Genomic DNA, 12,663 nt, shown 5'->3' on the forward strand with positions numbered 1-12,663 from the left:
TATATATATATATATATATATATATATATATATATATATATATTTTATATATATATATATATATATATATATATATATATATATATATATATATATATATATTTCTATTATTCTATTACGCCCTTTCGCAATGGCACCGTAAGGTCTCGTCGCCTAGGCATTCCATAAAGGAATATCGATAATCCATCAAACAGGATGTCTGATGTCAACAGGAATGACCCATGTTGTCTAATGTGAGCAAATTGAGGGTAGAATAATCTTGCCCATGGAAAAAAACGAAAATGCATGAAGCGGGGCTCGAACCCGGGGCCTTCCGGGTCACAGTGCAATGGCTTAACCACTCGGCCACTTCGCCCCCGTGTGTGTGTGTGTGTGTGTGTGTGTGTGTGTGTGTGTGTGTGACATTAAACCATAGATATACGTATTGATAAATGAAAGTAATACTGTAATACCATATCGATGGTTAACATAATATGCGACTCATATACAATGTCTGCATGTGAAGCTTAATATATCATTCCTATTATGAGTCTAGTGGGATAATGTGAGTAAATGACTTAACCAAGGATATAACCTCTGCACCAGCAATCATTGTCACATATCAGGTGGACAAGTGGTTGACGACGCTCAATAATACAGTTTTCGCTGGATTCTAGCACGGTCTCGAGTGAAGACCCAGGACCTTCCGATCCGAAAGCGAGTGTCATACCACTAGACCACATAGCCGCACCGTTGACCCAACCGCTAAGTACGAAATGCTGACGTGTTCTGAGAAATCACATTTTTTTAAAAATTTGAACAGAAAAATGGTTCTTCAAATATCAATTGATTTAAATGACCTTCATCTTGTTAACACGACTCAAACCTGGGATTCCAAGAAGAATGTTTAAGAGGTTTTTGACAAGATGATCTATATTTGAAGGACTAGTTTTATGGTCAAAAATGTTAACAAATGGAGGGATTTTTCTCTACGGCAGAATGATAATTGAATGAGACGATGATCGATTCTTAGCATATTTGAAAAGTATATTTGTATGTATATAGTTTTGCATACTTATACACTCCCCAGTTTTAGGGAACCGTATATTTATCCAAAATGTGGTTTGTAGGAGGCCTAGGTCAGGAGGAGAAATGTTTTATAGTGCGTCCATGCATTCACTAGGAGCCAGTCAATATTAACAATCAGCACTTGAATGAAACCCGCTGGACATGAGAAAAATACCGCCCCAGATCTTGAAACTCAGTAATAAGTTTATATATAGCCCTACCCCTTTGGTTTCAATTTCAAGGAAATCAGTTTTTCAATGCGATGTGCGCCTGCTCCGTTTGTAACCCTTCTGTCTTAACGAATGTTTTAGAATTAGAATTACCTAATTGCTCTAGAAAGTGTCGGTGAAAACTATTGCAGACACTTGCCGCTCTTCCAATGATGAAATGTCCATCTGCCTTTAGAAGTGGGAGAAACTTTGAATCACTATTTTCGTGTTAATCATATAAACCGACCAATATGATGAATGAAGTTATCTTATGGAGTGATCGTCATGGTAGGAATAGTAGTAATATTACTAGAACTGCACGGCGTTATGACGAATAGATTGTCTATATTTTCCTTTTTATCAGCCCTCCGATCAGTGGTCGAATTAGAAGAAAAAAATAGCCGGATCATTCAAACTCGCTAAGAAATGAAGGCACTTAATTGTTTTTCTCTGGGTTTTATCTTACTCTAGATAATTCATTACAACAATGAAACTTGGTGTGTTTATTTAACTTTGATCTTTAAAACAAAGCCTTTGATTCCGGTTACGGAATGGGTTGTAGTTGCCAAATTTCAGTGCTCCGACCCAGGTGGACATGGAGAAGAGATCTACAAGCAAAATAAAAACTTCAGGAGTGACCAGGAAAGATATGAAAAGTCTCGGGTCGGGTCCATAGCAGTCTGGAGACCCATTAAATTCGAGCGCCCCCTCTCCAAAATGAGAAAATCCAGGTTTTTCACACCCTGATCATCAAGGCCTGCAGCTGCCGGTGAGTGGTTATGTCAATCAAAGATATTTTTTTCGCCGATTTTCCCCGTCCATGCCGGACTCCGATATTATCAAAGAAATTCCGTTTCTGTTATTGTTACTGACAACTCTGTGCGACGCCGTCTTTAAAGAATATTCTAGTAGAAAGCTGCTTTTTTTCCCCCAGGAAGATAACAATGTCCATGTGTGTGAGGTCTGGTATGAAGGCTAAACTCGGGTCAAAAAGAAAAGAAGATGAAGGACTGCTGCTGCTGAATCCTGTTGTTCCGCAAGGAACAAAGAAGAGTAAGTCACGTGGTTTGTGTCTTTTCAGTAATTGGATCTTTTTAATACTTTTAATAAACATTGTGAGAAAGAAACGGGTCCGATTGTGATATAAATGGAAGCTTCAAAACTTACGAGCACGATTCATAATGTAAGACGTTCTGAAAATATTTTGCAGTGTTTAAAATACGTAATAGTATCGTATCTTACGTGTACCTCTTTACAAGTCTGAAAACCAAAACGAATCTTTTGTCTCATTCCTGTTGTAATAGAAACACCTTCAAACCAAACTCTAAATATTGTCCATTACAACAATGTTAAATTAGGCCCATAATTACATTCGGTTATCAGACATATAAATATGTTTACGTAGATATAATTCCAGCACAGATCCAGACAAATGTGGAATCTTACATGAGGTTGTGTTCATTCATTTCTACAATCTCTGTAGGTTTCTCTCTTTGCTCTGGCGTTTTGTCTTCAACGGGAAATGTGGTGTTTGTCAATTCATTGTTTCTTGTAAACATATCTGCCTGTTGATATTCAGCTTGTTGATGTATAAACCACTTGGTAGCGATGTTGAGGAATCTTAATTCTGATAAACAATGGAAATCACTTCATAATTAACCTTTCGTTGTGTTGGAAACAACCCTGATGTTGGGATTGAATAAATATAATTTTGACCCAAGAATAAAAAATGAGATTCCCCCACACTTATTTCCTTTTTTCTCCCCCCCCCCCCTCCCTCTCTCTCTCTCTCTCTCTCTCTCTCTCTCTCTCTCTCTCTCTCTCTCTCTCTCTCTCTTAAAAGATATGTTAAGTGCGTCATGGACATTACTATTATAGTTAATATTGAACAATGAGCTGAGCATTTAATGATAATGAAGTATATTATTAGAACACTTACCAGGGTGTTTGAAATAGCCATTACTATTTTCAATTTATTTGCTTAATCTTTGAAGAAGAAATATGCATTAACACGACTCAACTTACATAATTGACAGTTTTCAAGAAGGATAACTGCGATTTCTTATCATTAAATGTATTTATCTTGTCGTTTGTTTACCTTTTTAAATTTTGTATTTTTATTTGACCGCACAAATTATCGTTCAAAACTTTATCTAATTCAACAATACTTTTATTCTCTCTTTTTTTTAAATAGTTTCATAGTGAAGAATTTTGATAAATTAAGGATCATCTTAGTTAATCGAAATTTGAAATTAAAGATTTCTGACCTAAATGAATAAAAGCGTTATGTCAGTGTATGGTAGACTAGTATAACAGCATTGGCCTGAAATTGGTTGTATTAAATATTAGTTAATTTATGAAAGATCCATTTGCCAGATAAACAATTATTATCCTACTAAATTGAGAATCAAAGATGGCTGTGACTGACAATAGTAGGAATCACAATCTCTATTGATTACTTAGATTTAACGGGATAATAAATACATCATTCCTTCGAGGGTTATTCCTTTCTCTCATGAGACCTCGAATAATATAAAACTTCATTCTTAAAACTGAGGCATGAATGAATACACTGCCGTACTCTGGAAAAACGCATATTTAAAAATTTGGCCAGAAAACTAGTCCTTCAAATATCGATCGATTTAGATTTTGGCAAAAACTCTCAAGCCCGGGAACTCGCGAAGTTTGAGAGTTTTTGCCAAGATGGGAGTCATTTAAATCGATCGATATTTGAAGGACGAGTTTTCTAGCCAAATTTTTTTAATATGTTTATTTTATATTAATAAGTCGTTTCCTGCTATGGCCATCGGATTCCGGCAGGCTTGGATTCTAGCACGCTTTTTGGCTTCTCCCAAGAGCATGCTAGAATCCAGTGAGTACTGCACCTGATTGTCGGGAAAAGTTGTAATATCGCTTAACAGGCGTCATGTCTCGTTCTATTGGCTAGAGGCCGCTTGCATAGCGCTTTGAACACGTTTAGTGGATATTGCGCTGTATAAAAGCTAAAGTTATCGGCAGTGACTATCGAATACGCTAGTACAACAGGGATTTTTTCCACTAAATTAAATGAACATTTAGACATTAAATTCATTCTAGGGAAATATATTTAAAAGTATCAAACGCACTGATTAATCCATGGAATTGTTCGTATTTATTCATTTATCAAAATTCATTTAGTCATTGATTTCTATATTTATTTATTTATTTATGGATCTGTTTGTATGAGTGAGTGAAAACTCTTTTTCCACTCAGCTCTGCCTATTTTTTTTTTTTTTGGGGGGGGGGGGGGGTAAAATATTGATGCAATGCGTTTAGTTAAAATGCTCACAATATTCGCCAGCCGGACGATAAACCATACCAACACACAAAATTATATGTAATCTCGAACTTTTACAGTCTGAATGCTATAATTTAGTGATAACTAATCACCAAAATGGTTGTCTAAAAACAATTTTTTTTAAAGAGCTGAATGACGTTAATTTCGTTACTTCTATATAACTAAAAGCCATAATATGGATGTTTGTCATCTTGTGCGTACACGCTTGTGTTTGTATGTATTTGTGTGTGTTTGTGTTTGAATATGTTTTGTGCATAATATGCAATTGTTTGTTTGAAGTACTGGATTTCACGATTTTGGATATGTTAATGTCAGGGGCCAGGGCCATTTTTATTGGTCTGTGTAGAGTGTAATAGTTTACTGGACAAAATGAAAAAAAGCGGAAAAGTTGCATAGAGGGTGGTTCGAATCCGACCCCCCCCCCCCACCCCCACCCCTCATCTAAATGTCAAAGCGAGACGTTCGAAGCCGTCGTTAACATAATCTAGAACCCTCTAAGACTTATAGTTTGACGTTTTGGTTTGTGCATCGTCTGGTGAGTTGTCGTTAGCAGAGCTCAAGGAAACAAGTGATTCCACTGGTTGAACTATTGAATACAACTCACGATTTGTTTTCTTTTGTGGTCAAAGACTTGTCTTTTGACGTAATTTTTTAGTCAGTGTCAGCGTGGCCTTCGTAAAGTTATGGCCTGATACGCAATTTATGTTGATAACAGAAAACGAAGGGAGTAGAAAAGTGCCGGAAGACAATAGAGAATATTTTTCCCCGCGGCGATGGGGACTCAAACCCACGACCTTACAGATACGACAACTCCTCTTGGTCGTGAGAGGGACGCCATGCAGTCGACGCCAAAAAAAAAAAAAAAGTGGTTTCAAACGTAGTGTTTATCCTTGGTCCCTCTTCCGACTTATTGAGGTCATGGGTTCAAGACATACAACTCAGCGAAGTTTGTTTACAAGCCAGCAGTGATGCTACAACTCTATTCTTAACACAAACATATAAATAAAGCCAGCGAGTCGATTGTCATACTTTATATCTAAACATAGTCTATAAAACTAAAAAGGCCATATAACATTATAATAACGTCTTGATCAAATCAAGACATAGCTATAATAAAGAGGCCAAAACAAGATGTTGCAAATCATTCTTTCATTGAGAGCCGCTAGAAGATTCGCCCAGCTCCATACATTATTCCTATCCTTTTGACATCCAACGCAAGAGCCCACTGCCCCAAAACCTTTCGTTGAGTATTTAAAGTTTGTTATAGGAACAAATGTGTGTGTGTTTTATCACGTCCCTTGTTTTCAGGAGGAGGAGAAGAAGAAGAAGAAGAAGAAGAAGAAGAAGAAGAAGAAGAAGAAGAAGAAGAAGAAAAATGCACGTCACTGACATTGGGAATTTATCTTTCATCACAAAAGAAAAGTTTGTATCGGATTCTTTAATTCCGTGTGAATTACTGATGATGAATTTCAACCATCCAGGTACCAGCCATTTCACCATTACTCTCTAATCAAAGATTGGGAAGCAACTCGTAATTAACCTGGGCAAAAGCCTTCATGTCGCAATCAATAATTGGTAGTTGTAAAACACCCTTTTGGTCATTCCTAAATCTATGTGAATTTACATATAGTTTGTTTCTCTCGAGAATTGAGATGGGGTTCCTGTTCTTTATTGCTTCATAGCTCGATATTTGTCGGAACCGCCGTTGAATTGTCGTCCCCAGTTTCGTTTCTTTTTTTATCAAATTGTTTTCGTGTTCTTTGATATCGAGTTTACCATTTTTCGCAGAGACATTGGAGACATAACGACCGTCCAAAGTTGCTTTCGTTGAGGAAACTGTAGACGCGTGCTCCTTGATATCAGATTTGAATTTCACTAACATACCAATCCTTTCTCGTGCCTCGCTAGCCTTTATTTTCATGACCATGTCAGATCGATCTCGACCTGGGAAAGGAGGTGGAACCACAACGGGCTGAATATATCGGGCTGAAATCCCCTCGTAGTAGCCTGTAGGCAGCTCTCCTTTAGGATTGTCGTCTCCTTTTGAAGATACTCTCCTATCACCGGGGTCATTTTTGTCTGTGATTATGCTGTCTTGGCAAACGCACTCAAAGGCGTCATCGCAATGGAGACGAGTCTTATTGATATCCTTATCCAATAATGTCGTGTTATTTGAATATAAACTTACACTTGAGGAAACTGCATTCTCTTCAGTATCACTAACATCTCCACCTGGACTGCCACAGCCTTCCTGACCAGAATTAACCAAGTTCACACCGGTCTCAGAGTGACAATCTTTTAACGCATCTAATCTATCATTGTCATTCGGATCAACATCCTCAACCCCATTTTTTTCAGCACTCTGTTCGACTCTTCTTGATATGTCTTCAGTTTCAGACAATGCGCCACACTCAAGTGTGCCGTTTTCTTCATTATTAATATCGCGAGTGCTCTTTATGTGGTCTGACATCTGTGGATGGGTGTTCTTGGGAGGTACGGAAAAATAATGGCTACTGACTGGGATGTCCGCAGACTTTGATTCGATTAACGAAGGGCTGGAGGTAAGGCTCCTTGGACCCGTGTGAATATCTTCAAATGGGCACTGAGAAATCCCATTTCCATAATGTGGCATTTCGAACCCGTCACCTATTATTTCGGGTAGCCAACCTTCAAATGTATCGCTTTGCCGAGTTTCGGACGGTTTCTCAGATCTTTCGATTGTATTAAGGAGCTTTCCAGTTTTGTGGCTTTGCAGTTTGTTGTCATATCTTGGCACTTTTGAGCCATTGACGCAAACTTTATTCAGATTGTTTGTATCTACCGTTCCCATTTTAGCATTGTGGGGCATTGCGTTGTGCTTTGTGTCCTTTTTCATTAGGTTAAAACTATTCAAAATTCGGCGTCTATTTAAATACGGGACACGGCAATTTAGACCATTGTTGCCTTTTTTCAAAGGTTTTGCGAATTTTATTGAGTCACCTTTAGAAAGCTGCTTTGTGTTGATTTTGGATCTATCTTCTGCTTCATGCGTTTCATTCGTTTCAAAGGAAGGGGAGTAATTTCTAGGAGACAATGTTGTTTTTTCCACATTACCAGCTTCATCACAATTGTCTGGCGTGGATTTGTCATATGGTTTGTTTTTATTTACTACTGTAGAGAACACAATAGCTCCTGGCTCTCGATTTCCAGTAAGGTTTTCCCTGGGTTCCGAGGACAGTGATGTTGTTGAATCTCTTCGTACAAATTTAAGCCACGACTCGGAATGTAGTACTTCTGGTACATCTTCCATACTGCTTTCAGATGTGTCATCATCTATTCGTATATAGTGGTTGTGAAACTTCCTGAGGTGGCTTTTATAGGTGTGTGTACCTTTCTTTGTCTCCTTTTGTTTTAAATTCGATCCAATACACTCTGTACTTTTTTTTGAGACCTCTACCTGGTCAGTTATCATTGCATATCTTTTGAGATCTCTAATCCTTTCTTGAACGAATATATCATTCCCATCTTTAGCATTGCACAGAGCCTCGTCTAATAAGAAATGTGCCATTTTTGTCAAACTAATTTGACAACGCATTGTTAAAGCTTCGTTGTGCTTCTTCAGCCCAAACACTCCACTATCGCTTTTAGTACGAGATTTGATTTTGCTTCGAATCATTGTGAATTTATTTGTCCGACAAATTGATTTCCAAGTCCAGACTTTTGATTTTTAAGTAAAAATTGACCTAAACATTGGTGTCGACGGCTGCAGAATACATTGGTGTCGTTATGGCAAGATACATTTTCAGATGAAGTTCTAACTCATATGCTTATGTTATCTTTAATAGACAGATAACTCTTTACTCAATCGAACTTACTTTATCGAAATTGTCAATTTCATTAGCTCAAATCAATGTTGCCATGTTTGATCTTGATGATAAAATTGGAAAAAAACATTTTGGACTCAAGTCTTGGTGCTTCCGGATAAAATGCACCATATGTCACTGCATTTTTCATTTTACGTTTCTGTGTAAAATTACATTTTTAAGATTACTATCGATTGCAAAACAAGAGAATGACCGAAACCGACGTCTCCAACTGCAGCAGGCTATTAACTAACTTAATCTTATTGTCTCTCTTTACCCGTGGCTTTGCAATCGAAGATTAACCCAAATTTACCTATACAATTTTTAAAAAAATCCGGATAGACCAAACTTGAGGTACGTCATCATCCATCGTGGCGTGTACTCATGAGTAAATGTTGCTGCTCATTCAACTTCATGTTATTATTTATTACTTGTACTCATGAGCACGTTGCCGGTCAGCTGTCTACACGTATCACGATCCTCTGCAGCGCGCATGCAGTCTGCGTTGCTTTTAAAATCACTTTTGGCCATTCTCAGATTATTCAAATATGTCATTCTCTGTCTTCCTCTAGCTCTCTTTCCTTTGATCATCCCAGATGTTACCAGCTTTTCTATTCCGTCTCTTCTCCACACATGTCCCAGAAAACGTAAATGCCTCTTTCTGATGGTATCAATCAATATTCTTCCTTTTCTCATCTTCACCAACACTTCCTCGTTCGTGTACTTGCCTGTCCATGATAACCTCAATACCCCTCTATACATCCACCTCAAATGCCTCGTTTGTAATCTCTCTCCATTTTCAAAATAGACATCACACTGTTTTAGAGTACTGACTTAAATGAAGATTTTTTAAAAAGAATCAAATGTATTGCTCATTTACTTGAATCTTACCGATGACTTTTATAATTGAGCAACCTATTTTACTGACATAAAATTGGTACTTTTCATTTTGCACGGAAAAAGGGTATCTTGAGGGAAATTCGACCATGCATCCGACATATTTGAATCCGCCTATTTCCTTCACAGAGAGGTCACCGGCCAAGGTTTGGTGGGGGGGGGGGGGGGGGGGGGACAGGTCCCTCACCCCAGGATTTGTTTGTTGCTTTAGGTCTCTTCCAACACAATTGAGGTTATATGAGAGACCGCTGAAACAAAAAAACAAGCAATCCAACAAAAATAGTACAAATGTAAATCAAAATCATAACCTAAAGATATCATAAGCTAAATTATAAATAACCAAGAACAAACAGGCAGAAGATTTACAGAAAAAAAAAATCCCCTGTCAAAAATACAATCACAAACCGAAGAAGCAGGATAGGCTAGTAAAGAGAAGAAGAAACGACATCACTATCGGATCGTACACCCATGCGAACATCATAGGTATATGATTCAAGGGTGATGCTCCCATCCAACCACCCGCTCCCTCACCCCAGAAAATGGACAGAAAGCCAAAGGTCCAACAGAAAGAGAGATAGAAAACCTTACCAGTAGCCCACGCCAATTACTGCTCACTTATCATCACAGCCTTGTGGAAATCTTGATCAAAAAACGTCCAAAACGTTAGCTTTTATACGAAGAAATATTTATGTAGAACCTAATAAATAGTATGCTCAAATCAAGTCAGAACAAAGCTATACATATATTGCAAACATGGGATCCCAAATTTTGTCAAATACCTTAAAATGGGAATCTTTAACACTTCACTGAATATTTTTCCTGCCAATGTTTGTTTTTAGGGTTTACGGCGCTTGCAACACATTAAGGTCATATCAGCGCCAGTAAAAAGGAAGAAATTGGGTTAGTAAAAAGTTCTAAAATTACAATTAAAGCACCCAAGAAAAAGTAAGACAAAGGGGAATTGGTCCAGATAGGAAAACAGATGTAGATTCCAAGAGCACACTATCAAACTACTTAGTTTGAATTCACCAAAAACTAAGTCTCATCCAAACACAGGCACGGCTCTTCACTTAGAGGAACACACTCAAACGTTTACATATCATAAATATGTAAATAAAACATAATACACTGCATAACAGAGAGATGATTTACAAGGCAAAAAAAAATATCATCTCTCAAAACTAACTATTCATTTGACTGTTTAATTCCCAGATAGGGTATTCAGCCAGGGCCAGGACAAAACCAAGTAATCTCATCCTAGGACAAGGACAGAAAGCATGTTGAAAACAGATAAAGGGTGATAGAAGACACAGTAAGTGCCTCCCTGCCTATTATAGTAGTAGTAGTAGTAGTAGTAGTAGTAGTAGTAGTAGTAGTAATAGTAGTAAGCTTCGCAGTCCAAATGCCGCTTGCTGAGAATTGTGTGATTCAGTCATGGTCGATAGCTGCTCTCTCCATCCATGTTGTTGATTGTTTCCATTGGCCACGGTCCTGGGCCAGAGTTTTGAGGCTGTCAAGGTCTCGTTGTGACTTAATTACGGAGGGCACTGCAGTATTTCTTAGTTCTTCAGGGATTAATTCGGCCTCATCAGAATCCAGAAATTTCTGATGTGTAGAGATTCCTGGTTCAAGGTAGTTACTATTGATGTTGGTGGTCTCCCTACATATTTGTTGCCATGATGGAAATATTCTGTCATTGCAGTCTGGGCTGGGATGTTATCTTCTCGACCTAAGATGTGACCAAATAGCCTCCATCACTGTTCTTGTATTATTGTACTCAGGCGTTGGACCCTGGTTTTTTCATAGAGATCAGTATTTGTAATTGTCTCTGGCCAATATATTCCGATTACGCAACGTAATTGTTTGCGGTGGTATGAATCGAGACTTTCAAATTTCTTTTTTGTGAGGTCCTAGGTTCCACAATTATATGTCAATATCGGAATAATCAGTGCCTCGTAAATCTGTATTCGTTTATTCTCATTGATTATGTTATTTCTATTCCATAAAATTTGGAGTTGGTTGAATGCATTGGTGGCCAGCTGCTTTCGTTTTCTGATGTCATTTTCGTTGATCAAATTGCCTATTTACGTACACTTTTCCATTCATTTAAATTTCTGTTGATTTTTTGTATATTCTGTTTTGGATTGATTCACTTTCAGATTCCATGCTTCTAGGGTAGTTGATATTATTGGCAAGTATCTTTTCGCTTGATGTTCTGATTCAAAAATTAGGTCTGTATCATCTGCGTATATCAATTCACGAGTGATCTTCTTTATTGGTGGTAATTTTGGTCTTAGATCTTTCATGGCCGATTTGAGGTATATCGTGAATAGAATTGGACTCAAACTGTCTCCTTGAGGGGATCCAATTGAGGTTAATTCTCTGCCGGATTCAAATTGTAATGTAGTATTTGATAATAGGTACCTATCTTATGAGCTTCACGTGATCTTTGTCCAAGAAGGAGTCAAGGATTGATAACAATTTGGTTCTACATATAGTGTCGAAAGCTGCCCACTATAGGAAAAAGATGTAGATTCCAAGAGCACACTATCAAAGTACTTAATTTGAGATCACCTAAAAGTCTCATCCAGACAAAAGCACAGGTCCCCACTATGAGGAATACACTCAAATGTTTACAAATCATATATAATATGTAAACGAAACACAATAGATTACACAACAGAGAGAAGATTTACAAGGGAAAAAATATAATCTCCAATAACTAACGATACATTTGACTGTTTCCCTCTCATCAATGGTATCCGGTCAGGGTCAGGACAAAACCATGTAATCTCATTCCAAGACAAAGACAGAAAGCATATTGGAAAACTGATCTAGGAGGATAAAAGACACAGTATGTACCTCCCTGCCCACTTTGGGAGGTCGGGAACTATACCCTGGAACAAGGAAAGTTTGTTTTTGTTTTTAAGGGTTTTACGGCGCTTGCAACACATTAAGGTCATATCAGCGCCAGTAAAAAGGAAGAAAATGGAAATGTAACATGTTCTAGAATTACAATTAAAGCACCCAAGAAAAGGTAAGACAAAGGGGAATTGGTTCAAATAGTAAACATGTAGATTCCAAGAGCACACCATCAATGTACTTAGTTTGAGATCACCTAAATGTCTCATCCAGACACAAGCACAGGTCTCCACTAAGAGGAATACACTCAAATGTTTACAAATAACAGAGAGATGAATTACAAGGGAAAAAAAATCATCTCCCAAAACTAACAATACATTTGACTGTTTCCCTCTCAGCCAGGGTATCCGGCCAGGGCCAGGACAAAACCAAGTAATCGCATTCCAAGACTAAGACAGAAAGCAAGTTG

The sequence above is a fragment of the Berghia stephanieae genome, chromosome 1 (assembly GCF_034508935.2).
Source record: "Berghia stephanieae isolate SIO BIC M18660-M18661 chromosome 1, UCSD_Bste_1.3, whole genome shotgun sequence".
Classification (NCBI taxonomy): Eukaryota; Metazoa; Mollusca; class Gastropoda; order Nudibranchia; family Aeolidiidae; genus Berghia; species Berghia stephanieae.